The sequence below is a fragment of the Capsicum annuum genome, chromosome 4, assembly GCF_002878395.1.
Source record: "Capsicum annuum cultivar UCD-10X-F1 chromosome 4, UCD10Xv1.1, whole genome shotgun sequence".
Taxonomy (NCBI): domain Eukaryota; kingdom Viridiplantae; phylum Streptophyta; class Magnoliopsida; order Solanales; family Solanaceae; genus Capsicum; species Capsicum annuum.
Window position 1 is genome coordinate 30,913,199 of NC_061114.1, and position 19,572 is coordinate 30,932,770.

The window sequence follows — 19,572 nt, forward strand, 5'->3', positions numbered from 1 at the left end:
ATTTCTTAACCTTGGTAATACTAATATTTTTATTGTTAAAAGAAAAAAAGTAATGGTACTATTTTTTAACAAAAATTAAATTACTAAACAAAAAAGTTAATTTTAGAACTGATTGTTGAAAAACTAATACTCCTATTTGTTATTTTAATTTATATTTTTTAAATTGGGTAGTTACTAATATCAAATATAACCCCCTTCCTACTTTCACGTTCCTCTACAACAATGATGTCAGTTTTAAAATAAAACTACTAATGCATCTTATCTCTTTGTTGGACTTCTATATTTTCAGCATTTTCCTTCTTCATGGGAAGTGTCTTTTCCTTCAATTAACTTAAAAACTTATTTTCCTCTTTCAATCGAAACCCTAATTACTCCTTCAAGCTTCTCTCTTTTCTGTAATTAAATAAGAAATAATAAATTTTATTTGCTTTTTAGAAGAGGAGCAACAACAAAGACGGAAATTTAAAATATGCACAACCTCTAATTACTTGATTTCCTATTCTATCAGACCTTAGTTGATTTGTTTTCTCAAGTAGTTCTACTGAAGATAGTTGTAATTGATTTAGAAAATCATCATCTTTACATTGTTGGATTTAACAGATGAAAGGAAAAGTCTGATGATGCTGGTATACATTGTAATTCAGCACTTACATTTTGGAACAAAACTACCAATATCCACATAAATAAGGATTCTTTGTGAATCTTCTGAAGATGATCAATGGTACGTCGTCTTACCTCTAAAGAGTTTCTTTACTTGATTCTTTCTCTAGCGTTTGGTGTACTAATCTATTTTCTCTTTCCTTTGTTTCTTATCAAATCTTATATTGGATCCACAAAAAGTCAAGCGGCTTGATTCTTTTTATTAGCTCCAAACTAGACAAGACGATGATAGTAAGTAAAGCAAAAATATATACAAGTGAATGGTCTAAATCTCAAAACAAATGTAATTCTTTTATTTCTGTTTAGATATATCTCTGGTGCAATACCTATTTTGTTTTAATCAATCACACAGAGTTTTTAACTCAGTTCTTGATAAATTCTTAGAAGAAATACCCCAGAAAGTGCTCTAATTCTATCTGAACTATAATACTATTATATGTTGTAGCTTGATAACTGAAAATTATAACTACATTTGATTTTCAGTTGCAATGTGATTAGACGCCCTTTATCCTTTTGCCTCATCTAAAATTTTTCTGACATATGCATTTACCGCTATAGACATGGAATGCACACTACATTAAAAGTACGTTCATTATACTTCTCACCAGTAACTTTCTACAAATGGATAACGACATTGTATGTGTAATTATCTTTTATTGTAAGATCATATCACTCCTTTCTCTTTTTTGAAACATCCTTCAGTTTGTTCATTATTGACTCAGTATTTTATATTGTGTTAGCTCTCCATACTTGTTGGTTCTCACAACAAAAAGATACGAAAGTTCGCTGGACATAATAGTTTTTTACAAAAATTACAACAATCATCTTTTGGGTTTTATTGAGGCATGAATTAAGAGGTGCATTTTCAAATTCATTCATGATAAGGATATTTTATTTAGAGAAGATTAATTCAAATAATCATTACATATTCAGATGTTAACATCCAATGACAAATTAGCTGTTGGTCACTCTCAATATATAACAACCTTTCTTATTCATTTAATGACAAGTAAAGATTTTTAAAATATTTCATGTATGCCGAAAGCTTCCCAAGAGAAATGGAATATTTGACAACGACAGTTAATGCTTTGTGCGTAATCATATGTTTGGCTTCCACAGAAATTTGTAACTTGATAGCATGTGATGGTCAAACAATAAACAATCTTCCCCTCACCTCGCCTCACATTTTAATTGTTGAGGTGAAGGCGTTACTTTTCACAATATTGGGTTGCAGGTAGGAAACCAGGTACTATCTGTATTGTTTTTGATAGAGTTGGGAAGTGAAAATTTGAGGTTTAGTTCATCGTTCTGGTTTCTTTATTTGATTCAAGATGGCTATGACACCAAGATAGAGTATAGTTACTGCTAATAGTTATCACCAAGTATAGAGATATTTATAAATCTTGGTGCATTAATTCCAAAAAAAAAGTTATCATATACGTATAACAATGTTATACTTTTCTATATACTCTAGCATAAGATATTTTATTGCAGATGTGCATATACTATAGATATTAGGAAGTTGTTTCATTATTTTATTTATACTATTTTTTAATAGAGTTCTTTCGTAGATAATTTACAGAAATAAAGTTAGATCATATTTCAGCCCCTGTGGCACTATTGTTGATTTCAATTTACTCTTCTTAGTCATCAAAGGTAATTTCAATAACCATGTCTTTAACTTCTCCACACAACCCTCATCTTCTAAGTAGTTACACTTTGTTTTGTAATTTAGCCATAAATGTTTTTTTATGTTCGTGCGATATCACAATTCAGTTTTTTGTTGAACTTCTGCAAATCAAGAGGCATGTGATGATGAAAATATCAAAGGTCAAATCACTATTCTTCTTCTTCAACTTAATTTCTTTCTATTAACAGGACTTTTCATAAGTTTTAACAATTCTAACTGCAAATTAAAATATTAATGTCGTTACTTAGTAAATCTTATTTTCATCAATTACTTTTTCAATTATTGTTTGTCTATCTCTATTTATTTATATAGAGATTATTCCTCAATGTTTGATCGAAGAAAGAGATCTTTGTAAATTTCGCAATGTTAGTTTTTCACTAATCAGATTTTCTAGACCTAAATATGATAAACAATTTTAAGTTTGTGATTTTGATATATCTCCACATAGTTATCTTAACAGATTGCTACACTTTTGTTAATTTTCTAACCAAATTTGAATCATGAAATCCATGGGTATTCATTGAATATTACCGTTTGATTTTTCCGTATTTATGTGTTTTTTACCATTGCACATTCGAGATGAAGGTATACAAGATAGTTTTGCATTTACTGTTGTTGCTATAAAATAAAGTGATTCTTACATTTGAATAAAAATTAAGTAGAATATGATGCATAATAAATTTTTTAATGAAGACGTACTTTATAAATTCTTACCACTATTCTCCACTATGCTATTGTTAGACAACATTGGTGGTTCCCTTCTGTTTCGTGCATGTTTCCATATGTATCTCTATATGATCATATTTTGAATTTGCTGTAATTTTATTCTTACCAAAGTATTGTTGTTTTTCGTGCATTGATTTCAAAAAAAGTTAAAATATGTATAACAATATTATAATTTTCTCTGTACTCCGGCATAAGATACTCAATTGCAGATGTGCATATGCTGATATATGTTAGGAAGTTGTTTCATTATTTTATTATACCATTTCATAACATAATTCTCTCATAGCTAATTTAGAGAAATAAATTTAGATCAAGTTTCAGCCCCGGTGGCATGATTGTTTATTTCAATTTACTCTTCTTAATCATTTGATGTAGTATTGACAACACATTTTACAAATTTAATCTGTAAGTCGTAACATTTTATGATTCACTCTATATAGGGACAATTTAGAGGTTTGTATTTTGAATTAACATCTGTTTTTCAAATCTTTTGAAATTACTATCGAAATTGGTGGGTTTTCAATAACTATTGAATTTTCTGAATTTACACGTGATGGTGCCGCTCTGTTTTTAATTTTTTGCCTTTCTGAAAACACCTGGATCATAATCTGCGAGCGATTTAATTCTTTCTTTATTGGTCCTATTTTCGTGATTATTTGAAGAATTTAATGGGTCAAAATCTTCCTACCAACATTTGAAGTATTGAATGATAGATCTTTAAACTGATTTCACAACGCCATGTGGGTGATGAGACAAAACAGAGAAATGTTATGGTTACTGCTCTATAGAATCACTGGGGCAATGCTGGCTTGTTTACTGATGCGAGAGATGCTGTCATGACATAATAACTTCTGTATGCTTGATTGCCACATTTGTCCTTTAATGGTGTCGCTCAATGCGTGTTTTCAAAACTTGATAATGCAGATATAAAACCTCCATAATCTACTGTGTGTTTTCTACTTTCACTACAAGATGAAGACCATGTACTTTTTTTTAATCCAACTCGACAAAATTAGTAGCTATCATAAGTAAAGGTGTGTCCTCACCAATGCTTAGACCGGGACACTATGTATATAGAAGATTTTAGGTTAAAATTTAAATATATTGAATATTCAGATGTGCACTCATTGTCTTTAGATTACACAATAACACAATGTGGTATTAATCACAAAGCAATATTTCTTTTGTTGCAGATCTTTTTTTATAAAACTCTCCTTCTACTACAATGGACAGTAAACTGCCTCATCTCTGGAATGGAGTGAATATCAGTATAATTCTCACGTCTAACGAATACTGCCAGATTTGGTTGAACCATTTTGTACTTAATTATTAATTGGAGTCAAGTACGATTTATCTAATTTTTATCAGTTTAATGTCGATCCATAAAGAAATATTACATTTTTATTTTTACCTCTTAACTCCAACAAACTGTAAGACACTCCCTATTTGCTGGATTTCAAAAGATTATTTCATGAGATACATCTCCTTTAGGTCAATTTTCTCTGGATTTCAAAAGATTATTTCATGAGATACATCTCCTTTAGGTCAATTTTCTCTTTAATCATAGGTTTCTTCTTTCACATTAAAATATAAGTTCATATGCAAATAAATCATATAAAAAAATTTATTATTAATAATGTTGTCCGCTCATCGCGCGAATATGAATTCTAATTGTTATTAATATTACTATCGGTATTATGTTAAATTGGCTACAAGTCCCGTATGAGAGAAACATAGGCAAGTGAAATTTATTAAAGAAACATAGGCAAATAAAATTTATTAACAAGTGCTACATTTTGTTCTTTTCTGCACAGTCTAATGAATACAGCTGTTGTTGCCTTTTATGTTGAGAATCTAGAATAAGAGCCTTGAAGATTTGTTGCAAAAGAAAAAAAAAACATTTGAGCAAGTTTTGCAAAGACTAAAGAAATTGGTGGATCATATCTTTTTAATTTATCAAGATGACAATTTACCCCCATATAATTCAAATGAGAATTCCATTTTTTTTGTTTTCCATCTTTAAGAAGGAATAATGAAGCTTTGTTAAAAAAATTAAAAAAATAGAATGTGGATGGTATTTTTGTAAATAAATAATATATATTTTTTTTAAAATAAAAATACAACAGTATATGTTATTTTTAAAACGTCATACACACTGAATAAGAAATAAGTTCAACACTATTAATCTCATCATTGCTAATTCCAACATTACTAATACAACCTATTTAACATTATTCTATACGCAATAGTACCAGTAGTTTAACTCATATTTCAGACGCTTAGCAGTCATGTTTAATGTGGTGATTGAGCTTTTGTCTAACACTTATTTCATCGAATAAATTTGTCATTTAAAAGCCGTGTTTGATTAAAGTTACAAGCGCATATAGTATTCACCGGTATCTTGTGGTTTTTATCTGATTAAAGTTACAAGAGCATGCCCTCATTTGGTTGAAAAATAAGTTATGCTGAGATTAGTTATGATGGGATACGTTATAGTGGGATTAGTTATGCTGAGATTATTTTTTATTGAGTGTTTGATTTGTTGTATTTAAAGTAATATGCATGATATAATTTCTAAGAATAAATTAAATGATTACAAAAATACCCTCCATCTTATTTAGCTCTTTTTTATATAATTTCTTTTCAAGCTTTAAATAGTTATTTTTAAAAATAAAAATTTCATCTTATTTAGCTTTAATTTTTTTGTGTGTGCCTTTCCATGATTATGCCGTATGTGTTTAAAAAAATCTTACTACATCTTATTTAGTTTGAAATGATAACTTTCAACTTAAGTTTGTTAAAGTAAAAGAGGATTTATTGTTTATTTCATTTCATTTAAACACATATCACTCATATAATATATTAAAATTCATTTTAATTGATATATACCATAATAATCAATTTTCAAGTGATTAAAAAACTATTTAATTTAAAATATGTAATTCAACAATGGTGTTGATATTTTTATTATTTTTTAGAGAATAATTATTCAAATAAATTTAACGTATAATATATTCATAAATGAAATATATATATATATATATATATATATATATATATATGGGTGAATTAAAAGAAATACTTTATCTAAGGCGGGTCAATGAAAGCGGATAATTGGAGATAATGATGGAATAAGAATTTTGAATTTTAGATTTAAATTTTTGATAAATTATTATATATTATTAATAAGTTTTTCATGTAAATATAAAATTTATGTCAAAATTATTAAGTATTTAAATTTTATTAAAATTCATAATTAAAATACTAGTATATATATATAGATGAGTGAAATGAAATCATAGATTTTGAGGGTATTTTAGTCATTGTATAATTTTATACCAAAGAGAAATAGTCTTGGGATTGTTATCCCACCAATTGGGTGGATAACTTATCCCGGGACTAATTATTAGTCCCGGGATAAGCTATCCCAAATATTTACAACCAAACGTGTGATAAAAAGTTTATTCCGGGATTATTATTTTATTCTGAGATTATTGACTTTAATACCGCAAACCAAACAGCCCCATAGTATTCACAGGTATCTTGTGGTTTTTATCATACAATTATTAGGGGTCGTGGGAAATAAGTTATGTTGGGATTAGTTGTATTGTAATTAGTTGTCCTGGGATAAATTATCCTGATATTATTTTTTAGTGATTGTTTGGTTTGTAGTACTAAAAATGATATACATTGCATTTTTTCTAAGAATATATAGTTTATTTATAAAAATATCCTTTAACTTATTTAGCTTAATATTTCATGTTAAATTACTTATTTTCTCCTTAATTCTACAAAATGTTGATAATCCCATTTTTTTTTTTAAATTCATCATAAAAAAGGTGAAAATGAATTACTTTCATTTTACATTATTTAGTATCATTAATATTTGAAAAGTTGAGTTTTATTTTTTTTTAAAACTTAAATTTTCAAACATGTTTAAATATATATAAAAAATATTTTTTATTTAATAATTAAGTATGTACTAAGTTAGAAAGAAAATGTCAAAATACTTTAATTACTTGTCCATGATAAATTTGTTAGGAAAAATGAAATTTAAAGTAAAATTAATAACTACAAAATAGAAAGACAATAAATCCTTGGATCAATTTTGAATTTGATTGTATAAATAGTTTTTATGGTGTCACTATCATTCTTTCATGACACGTCACTTTTGTAGCATTTAATAAGCCCATATAATTGTTCAGATTTATCAAAATAGTTAAAAATTTGTAGAATAATTAAAATTTAAATTAGGGATAAAATTAACAAAAAAATTTGATGTGAGGACTATCAAAAGCTCTCGTTCTTTCTTATATATATATATATATACATATATGAAAAGTGATAATTAAAGGGTTTGGAGGGTAATTTTGTTATTTTATGATTTTTTTCAAGGTAAATTATGGTGAGGTTATTTATATCACCCTTTGGGTGGGATAACTTATCTCAGTACTATTTGTTAATCACGGGATAAGCAGGGGCGACTCAACGTTGACGGGGCCTAAAGCGAGACTTCAATGAGAGGTCTTAAATAATTTTTTATTTAAGAATTTTTCTTTATTTGAAGTATATTTTTCTAACTTTTTGATATGCAAAGTTATGAATAATGGTTTTACAATTAATTTCTTCTAATAATTCTTTCTCGGTTGATAGTATACCTAATCCATTCAATCTTTCTTGAGACATTGTTCATCTTAAATAAGATTTTATTAATTTTAATTTTGAAAAACTTCTTTTAGCGAGGCAACTGTAGCAGGAACGGTTAACATTACTCTATAAGCAATGTATGCATTTGAAAAAGAATCTAGTCTTTTTATTTGGTTGAGAATATCGAGTAGATTATTATCATTTACTTATACTATTTTCTGTAACACTTTTAATTCAGAATATAAGTCTAGACCATCAATATCTGAGTGATTATTATACTTTAAAAAACATTCATGATTAAGTATTTTTTCAAAATCTCGTCATTTAGTGATTTTAATTTTTTACCATTAAATAAAAAATTAAAAGTACTTTCATAAGTTTCGAATTGTTCAAATCTATTTTGAAGTGAAGATATGACTTGATCTACTATGTATAAAAAATAATCAGTTCTAAAAGATTCTTTAAGAGACTTTGTGATTTAATTTTGAGCATTATCATCAAACTGTCTCTTTTTATAAATTACACGTTTAGAATGAAATTCAGGTTCTATATTCATTTCAGATGCAATATCTTTAGCAGAAATCATAGCAGTTATACGTCTTTCTTCTCTATATTTTTTTAAAAAGAAATCTAACCTTTTAATTGATCTATGGCAGCATCAATTTGCATATCTTGTGACTGTAATGATTTGCTAACCGAGTTAACCGCAAATAATATATCATACCAAATAATAATAATACCTAATAAAAATTCAAAATTTTCAAGCTCAAGTATTGCTAAACAATTGGCTTCACTTTTTATTTTTGGATCCTCACTAACTTCTACTAATTTCAATAAAATATCTCTAATTTTTAGAGTTTGAAATTGTATTGCTTTAATACTTTCAATACGATTTTTTCATCACGTTTGTGACAATGATTTAAGAGTTAGACTGGACACATTATCTTTTAAAACTTTCATCATTTAGTTGAAGAAGAAAATAGTGAATATATACGTTGTACCACTCCAAAGAATGAAATAACTTTTATGCAAGAACTGGCCATGTCACAAAGTACTAAATTTAGATTATGACAACCACATGGAGTATAAAATGCTCTTGGATTTATATCTAAAAGTCTTTTTTACATGCCTTAGTGTTTTTCCTTCATATTGGATCCATTATCATATCCTTGTCCTCTTAAATTATCAATATCAAGTCCAATATTTTTTATCTCATCTACAATAACTTCAAAAAGACCCTTTCCACTTGTATCATTTATTTTTAAAAACTCTAAAAGATACTCATTAACTTTTATTAAAGTTATTAAAATATCTGCACTTCGTAATATAAAAGACATTTGTTCTTGATAACTTGTATCTGGAGTGCAGTCAAGTATGATTGAGAAATACTTTGTTTCTATAACTTTTTAAATAATTCAATTCTTGATTTCACTTTCCAATAAATTTATCAATTCATTTTGTATATTATGTCCAAGATAATGTTATGAATTTTGTCATTTTTAATTCGCCGATCATGCTCTTGCATGACTGGATCAAATTCTGCAATCATTTCAATTAAACTTAAAAAGTTTTCATTATTTTCCTGATAGATCTTTTCATTCTTTCCTTTAAATGCCAAATTATTTTTCCCAAGAATTTTTGTGACGGCAATAATCCTTGACAATACATTTTTTACAATGTTCTCTATCTCTATTAATTTGTTCTTGAACATCTTTATCGATTATTTTATTTTTGTGCAATCTCATTTCTAATTCAATCCTTGTGCTCATATTAATTATATGTCATTTGTTGTTTCATGAGCTTTAAGCTTAGTACTAAGATTTCTCCAATCTCTACTACCTTCATTAGCTAGTTTATTATTTCTAGCATTAGAAGTTGTATCAAACAACTTGCAACAAAAATAAAATATTCTGTTTAAATCTTTAAAATAAACTAGCCATTTTCTTTCATGTCTTTCTCCATTTGCTAATTTTTGAAAATAATGTGCATTAGAAAATGACCTTAAGAATTTATCCTTAGGAAAATTTAGGTTGGTGATTTTAATTGATTCCTTTTCTATTAATAAATCTCTCAACATTGTATTGATATTAGTCCATTGACTAGAATCATATATATTTTTTGGAGTGCAACTATTTAACTCATTTAAAAGTTTTTTTTTCTTGAGAATCTTGGTTGGAATCGAATTTCTCAATAATTTCTTCTTCTTGAACTTTATTATTATCTAACTCAACAAAGTTAGTGACTTGTTCATTTAGAGAACCCTCTCCTATATTTTTCGATTTATTTCTTTTATTGTTTGTAAATAATTTATCAAGAGCTCCTTTTTGAGATGCTATTAGATTTTTGATTTCTCTCTTCCTTGAGTTTTGAATGACCGAATTCATATTTTCTAGTTGACATATTTACATTATAAATAAAATAATTAAAACTACCTACAATACAAATAACAAAAATAACAAATATAAGATAAAATTTAAAAATAAAACTAGAATATTAAATGATGGAGCCTGATTAGAAATTTGAAGAATAGATTCCACGATATGTTGTGACTGCTTTGATGTTTTTCTTTCGGAACTTGAAATTTGAGAAATAACAATAAATAATATTTTTTAAAATCAACACTTAACAGTATTTTTCAACTCTTATTAGAAATAATAAAATTTTGCACTTTTTAAGCAATTGAAACAATGGAGTAAATAAATAAAATTTCTAATGAAAAAGGTAAAAAATTTTTGTTCTATATATAAGAAAAAAGAAAGTATCTCAGCCTAAAAAAAAGAAAAAGAAAAAAGAGTGTTCAATCTTCCAAACACTTTCCAAGAAGAAAAAAAGAGAGTAAAAAGTAAAGTCATATTAAATATCCAATCAACTTTTCATTTTCCTAATCAAACGATTAAATCTAAAATATCTTTCCTTGTAGTTTTATATTTACCTTTTTACCATGAAAAAATTAATATTTTATTAAAATATTAAGTCTATATATATAGAGGTCATGATAGAAATATGGGGCTCCCCTAATTTGGGGGTCTAAAACTCTTGCTTCACCAGCTTTAGGTAATGATTGCCTCTGGAAATAAGTTATTCTGATTTTGATAATTAAACATAGCACTAAATTTTTATCTCAAAACTATATATTTTAATACCTTACACCAAACAACCATTATTGTTTTGAAGTAGGTGTGGCAAAATATCCCAAACCTGTCTTATATTTCTACTAGTTATGACCTGTTTGTTAAATTGGCCCTATGGATTGAACCCAAAAAGACCCATAAAAAGAATTAGGTCAAAACGGGTTTTGCTGGCTCTCATCTTCTCTGCTCCATCGTTGAATCTTCATTTCACCATTGCCTGTCTAGTGCCCATCCCCTCATAATATGACTTCTTCATTTCATCCTAATTATAAACCTTAAATGATTATGTGGTTAATTTATATATGTCAGTTAGCTCAATGAGCTAATATATAATTACCCTCTTCAAATGTAACACTTTTTTTAAAAATGCTTCAACTTTGTAAAAGTTCTAGAAACCCCCTCATTCATATTTAGAATGCATCTATTATCCCCTTATGAGGCAGATGGTACAACGAGTGGCTTACCACCCCCCCTCTCTCAATATATATATATATTTCAGCATTTATTTCATCAACATAAAAAATACTCTTCTTTTGCTTTATTTGTTTTATTTTGTATATCAATTCTTTTCTTCATTGTCTTCTTCAATAAAACACACCAATTCTCACTTCTTTTTTTCTCCTGCTACTTTCTTGCTTCTTTTTTTCTCTCCTCTTCTTTCTCGACTATTCGTAAAGCCTTTTCATCTTGAGCCTATTTCTTGATACTTGAATTGTTCTTCGTCTATTTATAATTTTTTTGAGTTATTATCTATCCTTTTTTTAATTAAAAAAAACTATAAATCCCATTTTAATAAAGTTTAGATCCCATCATTATTGTAATAAATTTAATTATCAAATTGCTTATTGTCATTGACTACGATAATAGTGCATTGGAGTTTATTAAAAGATCGAATAAAATAAAATAGTGGTGACTTCACCAAAAATTGATTGGCAACAGAGGGCAAAGAGGTTAGAATCCGCGCTAGAAGAGCATTAATAATTTTTTCTATGATCTTGATGATAGAAGTTGTGGAGTTTGGAAAAAACAATGAAAGGAGAGAAAATAATGAAAGAAAAAGAAAAATATACAAAAATATAAACAAAATAAAAATTAAATGATTTTGACGCATGTCATATAGTGATTGGTGCATGATTTTCACCTCAATCTTGTAACTTTTACTTCAAATTAGTAAATATGATGGTAGATAATACAGTTCTAGTCGAGAAAATAACAATTGAGACAAGAAAAATATCGAAACAATCATTTTATTAAGTTCAATACGTGAGCGTTACAGTTTCTGTGAATCCTTTGATTTGCCTTTTGAAATTCAAGAGTTTTTGAGCTTGATCTTGAATTTGATGAATTTGATCTTGATTTGAGAATTTAATGAACTTGATCTTGACTTGTGAATTCGGATCCAAGGGCCTTTGATCTCGATCTTGAATCTTTTTCTTGATCTTGAGTTGTGTATGAACTTGAATGCTCGATTTATAACTTGTAGAGAAATCTATTGCGTTTGATCCACGAGTTATCTCTTGCTTTTTATTAGAATTGTTTGTTCTTTTTTTGAATTATAATACCTCTATTTATAGTTGTAGAAATGAAAGAGTCATGATAGGTACAAATTCTTTCCGGCCTATCAGATTGAAGTGACATGACCATATTTGATTGATTGAAACATGTTAATTTGGACATGTATCACATTTTCACTAACCTTGGATTTGATTGGTTGAAACATGTTAACTTGGACATGTGTCACATTTTCACTACCTTGAATTTGATTGGGCATGCTGCATCATTTTGACACGTGACATGATCTTACTTCTCTTTCACTTGACTTGGCATGCTGCATCATTTGTCATGTGGCACAAAATAGGGCGTCTAGGATGAGATGATATCTTTGACTTAACAAACTAAGCTCATTATTTGTTGCCCAAATTAATGGGCTAGCCCAATAAAAATTAAATTTCATATATATTTGGACTTAAATAATTAATTTAATGAGGAAAGGACAAAAATAACATCTAAAACTAAAATAATTCCACAAAACTAACACCTAAATTCTTAACCCCGGTAAATAGCCACTCGGCGAAACTAATTCTAACCGAATGGCCATTTGGCGTGTGGGGGGAGTGGGCCTCATTATCACAATCCATTTATCAGATGATCCGTTCTTATTATATTCCAATTTTGATTTTTATTCTTTTCATTTTGGTCACCTACATGAGCTGCATGGGCACTACACTCATATTCCATTTGTCTTCAGCCAAAAGCTTTAACTAGCATTATTCTTCTTTCTATGTCAAATCACTTGTTTAGGTAACGACAATTATTTGGAGCTCCTGGATTAAACATTTAAGCTTATACTCAGTTTCATTTTAGTTTTACTTATTTATATAATAAAAAAATACAATATATATATCTTTAATATAATACAATTGTTACAAAATATATATCTATATATAATGATGATACAGTTTCTATATATACACATATTCTATATAATAATTATAACATTTTTATACAATTTGTAACTACAATTATTATTTAGATACATATTTTATACGACTCTATATAGTTTCTATATGCATTATAAGAATGTATCAATCTAGTATAAGAGAGTATCAATTGAGTATATGAACACTGCAAGTGTATCAATGTAGTATAAAAGTGTATTAATATGATATAAAAGAGTATCAATTGGGTATAGGGACTGCATGTGCTTGCATAGAATTTCCCTTCTCTTTTTTAACAAGTGTATCAACATAGTATAAAAGTGTATCAATGTAGTATAAAAGTGTATCAATTGAGTATAGAGACTGCATGTCACCAATTGAGCCAAATAGCTAAAAAAAGGAATTAGTTTAGCCGACTGGACAACCCATGCCCACCTTTTCAAATGTGGGCTATTTTTTTTAAAAAATGGACAGCCCATATCCTTTTTCCTAATTTAATTATGTTAATCCACACTATTTATTTAGGACTAATATATTTTGAATTTAATATAATTCAAATTTCGTACGAATGTAAATTTCATAACATATAAATGCCTCATACTCCAAGATTTATATTAATCTACAATATTTATTTGAGACTAATATATTTTGAATTTAATATAATTCAAATTTCGTATCAATATAAATTTCATAAATTTTATTGCATATAAATATCTCCTACCTCAAGACTTATCGAGATATTTATTCTCTTAAAGACTAGACTTAAAAGTAAAAAAAAAAAAAAACATTCTTTGACAAAAAACAGCATAAATTAATGCACGCCATAAAAAATATGAACAAGTTAAGACTTGAATTAATTCACTTGATACATTTTTTCTTTTTGTTCATGTTAAAATTTAATTTCATCATTTCAAATATTATGAGATTGAGAGACCATGACAATACTTTTACCGTCTTATATTACTTGGCATGATTGTTACGGATTATAAATTGACTATTATAATTTTATTAAATTTATATTAAATATCATTATTACCTCATTAAGTTAATTACTTTCATTAAATTACTAAAATAAAGTTGAAAAAATGTCTAATTATCTTTAATTTTATAAATATGCTAATTATTTTAAAATAATTTTTTATTAATAAACATGTTAAGTGATATTAGACTGTGAAAGTAATAATTGTTCAAAATCTCAAGTGGGTGCTACACATTTTTCTTATTGGGCGGACATAACACACCATTTCCTCTTGGATTTCACAAAAGGTAGTGACTTCAAAATTGTAACTGCAATGGGCGGTAAGTCCCTCAAAGTTGGTTAAAAATTACTGTTCGTTAATCTATTGGGCTAGAAATATCCTTCAAGTATTGAAATTGATTCAAAAATACCCCTTCATTCACCTTTATGACTCAAAAGTATCCTTTGCAACTAACGGTTTTTAAAAATCATAATTAAAAATTTGAAAAAGGATCAGAAATACCCTTCAAATATTGAAATTGTTTAAAAAATACTCCTCTATCCACCTTTATGGCTCAAAAATACCCTTACAACTAACAATTTATAATCATAATTAATTTTTTTTTAAATACGTGGCAACTTTCACTTGGTTTAAACTAAATTAATTAAAATGTTAAATACAATTCGACCCCAACTCATGCTACCCAATCCAAATCGTACAAAATTTGCCCCAACTAAAACTATCCGGTAGTATGAGTAATTTTTCTATCAAATGCAGGAACTTTGTTAACTTAGAATCTGCCGGTCTAATGTAATGTTGTGAAGAATTCTATCCCCTAATTATAATGTTAGTTTGGTATTTATTTGTGATGTATATTTTCTGTGTTAGCTAGCAAAACTGATTGAGATGTCTTGGTTGTGCCACGTCTTAGGCAACACTATCTTGTTACTTCCTCCATTTCATTTTACGTGACACATTTTGTTTGTATCGGAAAAATACTACATTCTTTTCAAAATAGTTGCCACTATTTTTGTTTATACTAGTTTAACCGTACGTGTCTCGCACATGTAATATTTAATTATTTAAAATTAAATAATTTTATCTATTACGAAGATTTTTAATGTAGTGTAAAGGTTTAAATTACTTTTCAAAGATTTTTCACATGTTAATATAATAATGTAAATATATATATATATTTTAATGTAAGCACATATTTATTTTACCACTAGAAGTTTCAAACGGTTGATGAATCATCACTTTTGCGTTTGTCATGCAGTACCTCTTTCCCTTGGTGTCGGGGCTAAGATAGACGTATTAATTTGAACTATATTTGTGACATGGTTATTTTTCTTTTATTTTTTTATATTTAAAAGCTTTCCTTATTTTTAAAGTTAAATCTTTACAAAATCATTGATTGTATTGTTATTATGTACTTAAAACTTTTAGAATTTTGATACTTCCTCAATTTTTCTTATTTTAACAGTCTTATGTTTATTTGTAGATTTTTCAAATATTCTTAAAATCAAATTTAGTTGATTTCGAATTCATAAACTAATGAAAAAAGTATTAGTTGTCATTAGTTCTGATGACTTCTAATAAGGAAAGGTTTTACCATAAATATATTTAATTGATTTTCAACTCTTAAATATTAAGAAAAAATAGTGAAAACATGATTTTGTCTAATACAAAAACTTTTAATGAAGGGCAAAAAGTTCAAACAACATTTCTAAGGCCCTTCACACTTTTAATATATTATAGATATATCAAATTGTCTTGCCACCACTGGCACGTGCATTCCCTGCGCAAGACCACCTTACGCCACACACTTCACACCACTCACTGATAAAAATTATGATCACTTTTAAGAGTTTGGATTGGGTAGTTTTAGTTGAATCCGAATTGGGCTTAACATTTTAATTAATTTAGTTTTAACCAATAGAAAATTAGCACACATTTAATAAATTTTTTAATTATGATTTAAGAAAATCGCTAGTTGCAAGGGTATTTTTGAGCCATAAAGGTAGATGAAGAGGTATTTTTGAACCAATGTCAATACTTAAAGGCCACTTCTGACCCTTTTTCAAATTTCTAATTATGATTTAAGAAAACTGTTAGTGTAAGACCTCGCAAAGTTCCCTCGTAGTCTGAGCCTTAGAGCGTGTCAAGCGAAGTGTAATTCTGATCCTAAAAGATTGAGAAGTGACTTCCCAAGTGATTGGTGTTTTAACCATATAGAATTTTCTTAAATCTGACTTTTTGTCATATAGAGAATTGAATTAGCTTTCCAACGATACCAATTTCGTCCAAATACGACATCGGGGTGAGAAGTTATTGCCATTTTACTGAGAGTTATCGGAACCACCCAGGTGCGACGGATGATCCGACAGACCGTCGAGTCTGTGATGGACCATCGCTCGGACCATTATGACCAAGGTAGAAACTCTCTTTCTTGGTCCAAGTGCGACGACCAGGACAACGGGCCATCAAGGTTGCGATGGACCGTCGCTGAGACCGTCGCCACTAAGGTAGTGTGGTCTCATCCTGGCCATCGTGCGACGGTCGATCCGGCGAATCGTCAGACCGACAGATCATCGATTTGACCATCGCATCGAGGCAGTGTGTCCCTTTTTTGGTCATCATACGACGGACGATCCAACGGACCGTCGGACTTGCGACGACGGACCGTCGCTCTGACCGTAGCAGACCCCGTTCAGTATTTTTAAGTCCTTTTTAAAAGGAGCTTTTGGGTTTTTTCCCTTTTATCTCTCAGATATATTTTGAACGAACTTGATAGCCTCATTATCTCTCAAAAAATTCAAAGTCTAGGGTTTCTCCCTCAAGAGCAAATCTAAAATTCTTCTCCAAGAAATCCAAGAATTCACCATGAATTATACAAATTGAGTTGAGATTTGAGTTTCCTAAGTTCAAAGGTTGTAAGAACCCTCTCTCAAGAGTAAGAAGAAGAGTTTAAATCAAGCTTGTTCATCTAATTTCATAATCTAAGGTATGTGGGGTTTTGAACATGGGTAATCCTTTCACCCTTGTACCCAAAGGCTTATTTAAACTACAATTTTCGGCAACTCATGAGATTTTACATAAAATTGAATTAGGGTTTTTCACCCATTGTTATTGGTTGCAAGCTTTTGATGTTTCCCATGAATTGAGAGTCTAATGGCATGATTTTAACATGTTTTCTTGAGAAATTGCAGCTGGGTCTATACCCCATGATTTTAATCCTTTGAGAAGTTAATAGTTGAAATATTTGAGATATTGAAGTATATGAGTATAATTCTAGATTTCTATATGATTTATGAATCTATATGCTATCTATTATGCATTATGATGAGTTTTAACTTGACATTGAATTATGGGTCATTAAGCCCTACTTGAGACTGGCAATTTTATGGACTATTGTGCTATAAGCATCCATGATTTGAGTATTTTGAGATTTATTTAGAAATGCTTTGACCTAATGGTCTTAGAGTTTTGAAATTCACTCTACTACATGCGATTACAGATTTGATTGTTGGGTTCTTATAAACCATGAGATTATTTTGAAAGGGGATTTTCATGAGATGAGCGAGATAAACTAAAAGGAGTAGTATTTTGCACCGAATTGGGTAAGTTACCTCGGTTTCTTACCCCAGAACTATGTTCCACCGTAGGTTTGAGATTTTGGGCCTACGACCGAGATGATTGGGCTCGAGGTCGAGATAAGTGATCACTGAGTAGAGGTTATACTCCTTGGCAAGAGTATGCCGCCTCTCCCCAACGTGAGTTTTCTTCCTTAGAAGGACAAGACGTTAGACTCTATGTAGCTCGCATGGGTTATATCGATTAAGAGAACCTCCCTTGATACATGTTATTTTCCTAATAGTAAAGTCACAAATTTGCTCCCTAAGACTAAAGTATTGTCCCTTGATGTAAGTATTTTCTCTAAAGTTATGAGATAAGTTATTTTCCTAAACTAGAGTATCTTTCCATTGAGATAGAATGATTTCCCTAAAGCTTGAAATGAGATATTTTCCTAAAGTGAAATACCTTCAAGTATGTTTCAAAGTTATATGATTCTGAATTCCAAGTACTTGAGTTCAAAAGAGTTATGAGTTCTTGGGCATTAAAGAAGTTTTACTCTCTATGAGACATATGAATGAGTTGAAAGTATTGTTTAAAGTTTTCTTTAGCCTATGGGTAGTGAGAATAAGAGAAGATTACCAATTTCAAAGTTAAACTATGATGACTCACGAGATTTGTGTTACATGCTCCATTCTACATGATTCGTGAGCTTTACATTTTATACTTATTCAAGCCATGTGAGTCATTACTTACTGCATGCATGATTTGATTAAAGAGTATTTATGTTGTTTTATATAAATGCATGCACCCCCACATACTCAGTATATTCCCAAGTGCTGATCCACATATACATCTATGTGCTACATTGTCTTATAATGTAGGTTCAGGTGCTCAGTCCCAGCCTCGTCAGTGACTTCTGAGTACCTCTGTCTGCATTCCTACAGTGGTGAGTCCTCATGGTTCGAAGACCTATCATCGGACATTTCAGCATTTAAAAGACTATGTTATTACTTTCAGTTCGTTTTGAGTTAGTTGGGACCTATCCCAATGGCTCTCTAGTTCATGAATTAGTAGAGTCTTTGTCAGACTAGTTGTCAGATTATGATTGTGTTGAGAATTCTAGTATTGTGGTCATTTAGACCGAGTATTTTCTCCGTATTTCCCTTCATATGATATGACTATGTTAGTGTTTGAATTATTTTATCTTGAAATAAATATTATTAGTAGAAGCAGGCTCAAAGGGTTAGCTTGGGGCTACTTGTAGCCTTAAGCACCGTGTGACATCCCGGGAGGCGATTTTGGGTCGTTACAAACTTGGTATCAAAGACTATGGTTTTTAAGGAGTCCTAGGGAGTCTGACCAGCTGCGTAAGTAGAGTCTTGATCATCGGTGTGTAGCTCGCCACATCTATGAGCAAGAGGCTACGAGATATTTTAGGAAAAAGTTATTTCTTCTTTTAGATTCTATCGTTCCTACAGTTGTCCCTCTTATCTAATAATTCGTGCTCTTCTATTTCAGAAAATGCCTCTTCAAAGAGCGAATGCCCGCAGAAATGATGATGAGCAACCCCCACCCGTTGATCTTTTGAATGAGACTGTGTCTCATGCTGAGTTTCGGGTGGCCTTTTAGGGGTTAGCCCAAGCAGTCACCGCTAATGTTTGGGCTAATAACCAGGCCGCAGTTATAAATCAGTAGAGAGGTGATGTAGCTGTGGCTATGATTCGTGATTTTATGTGGATGAATCC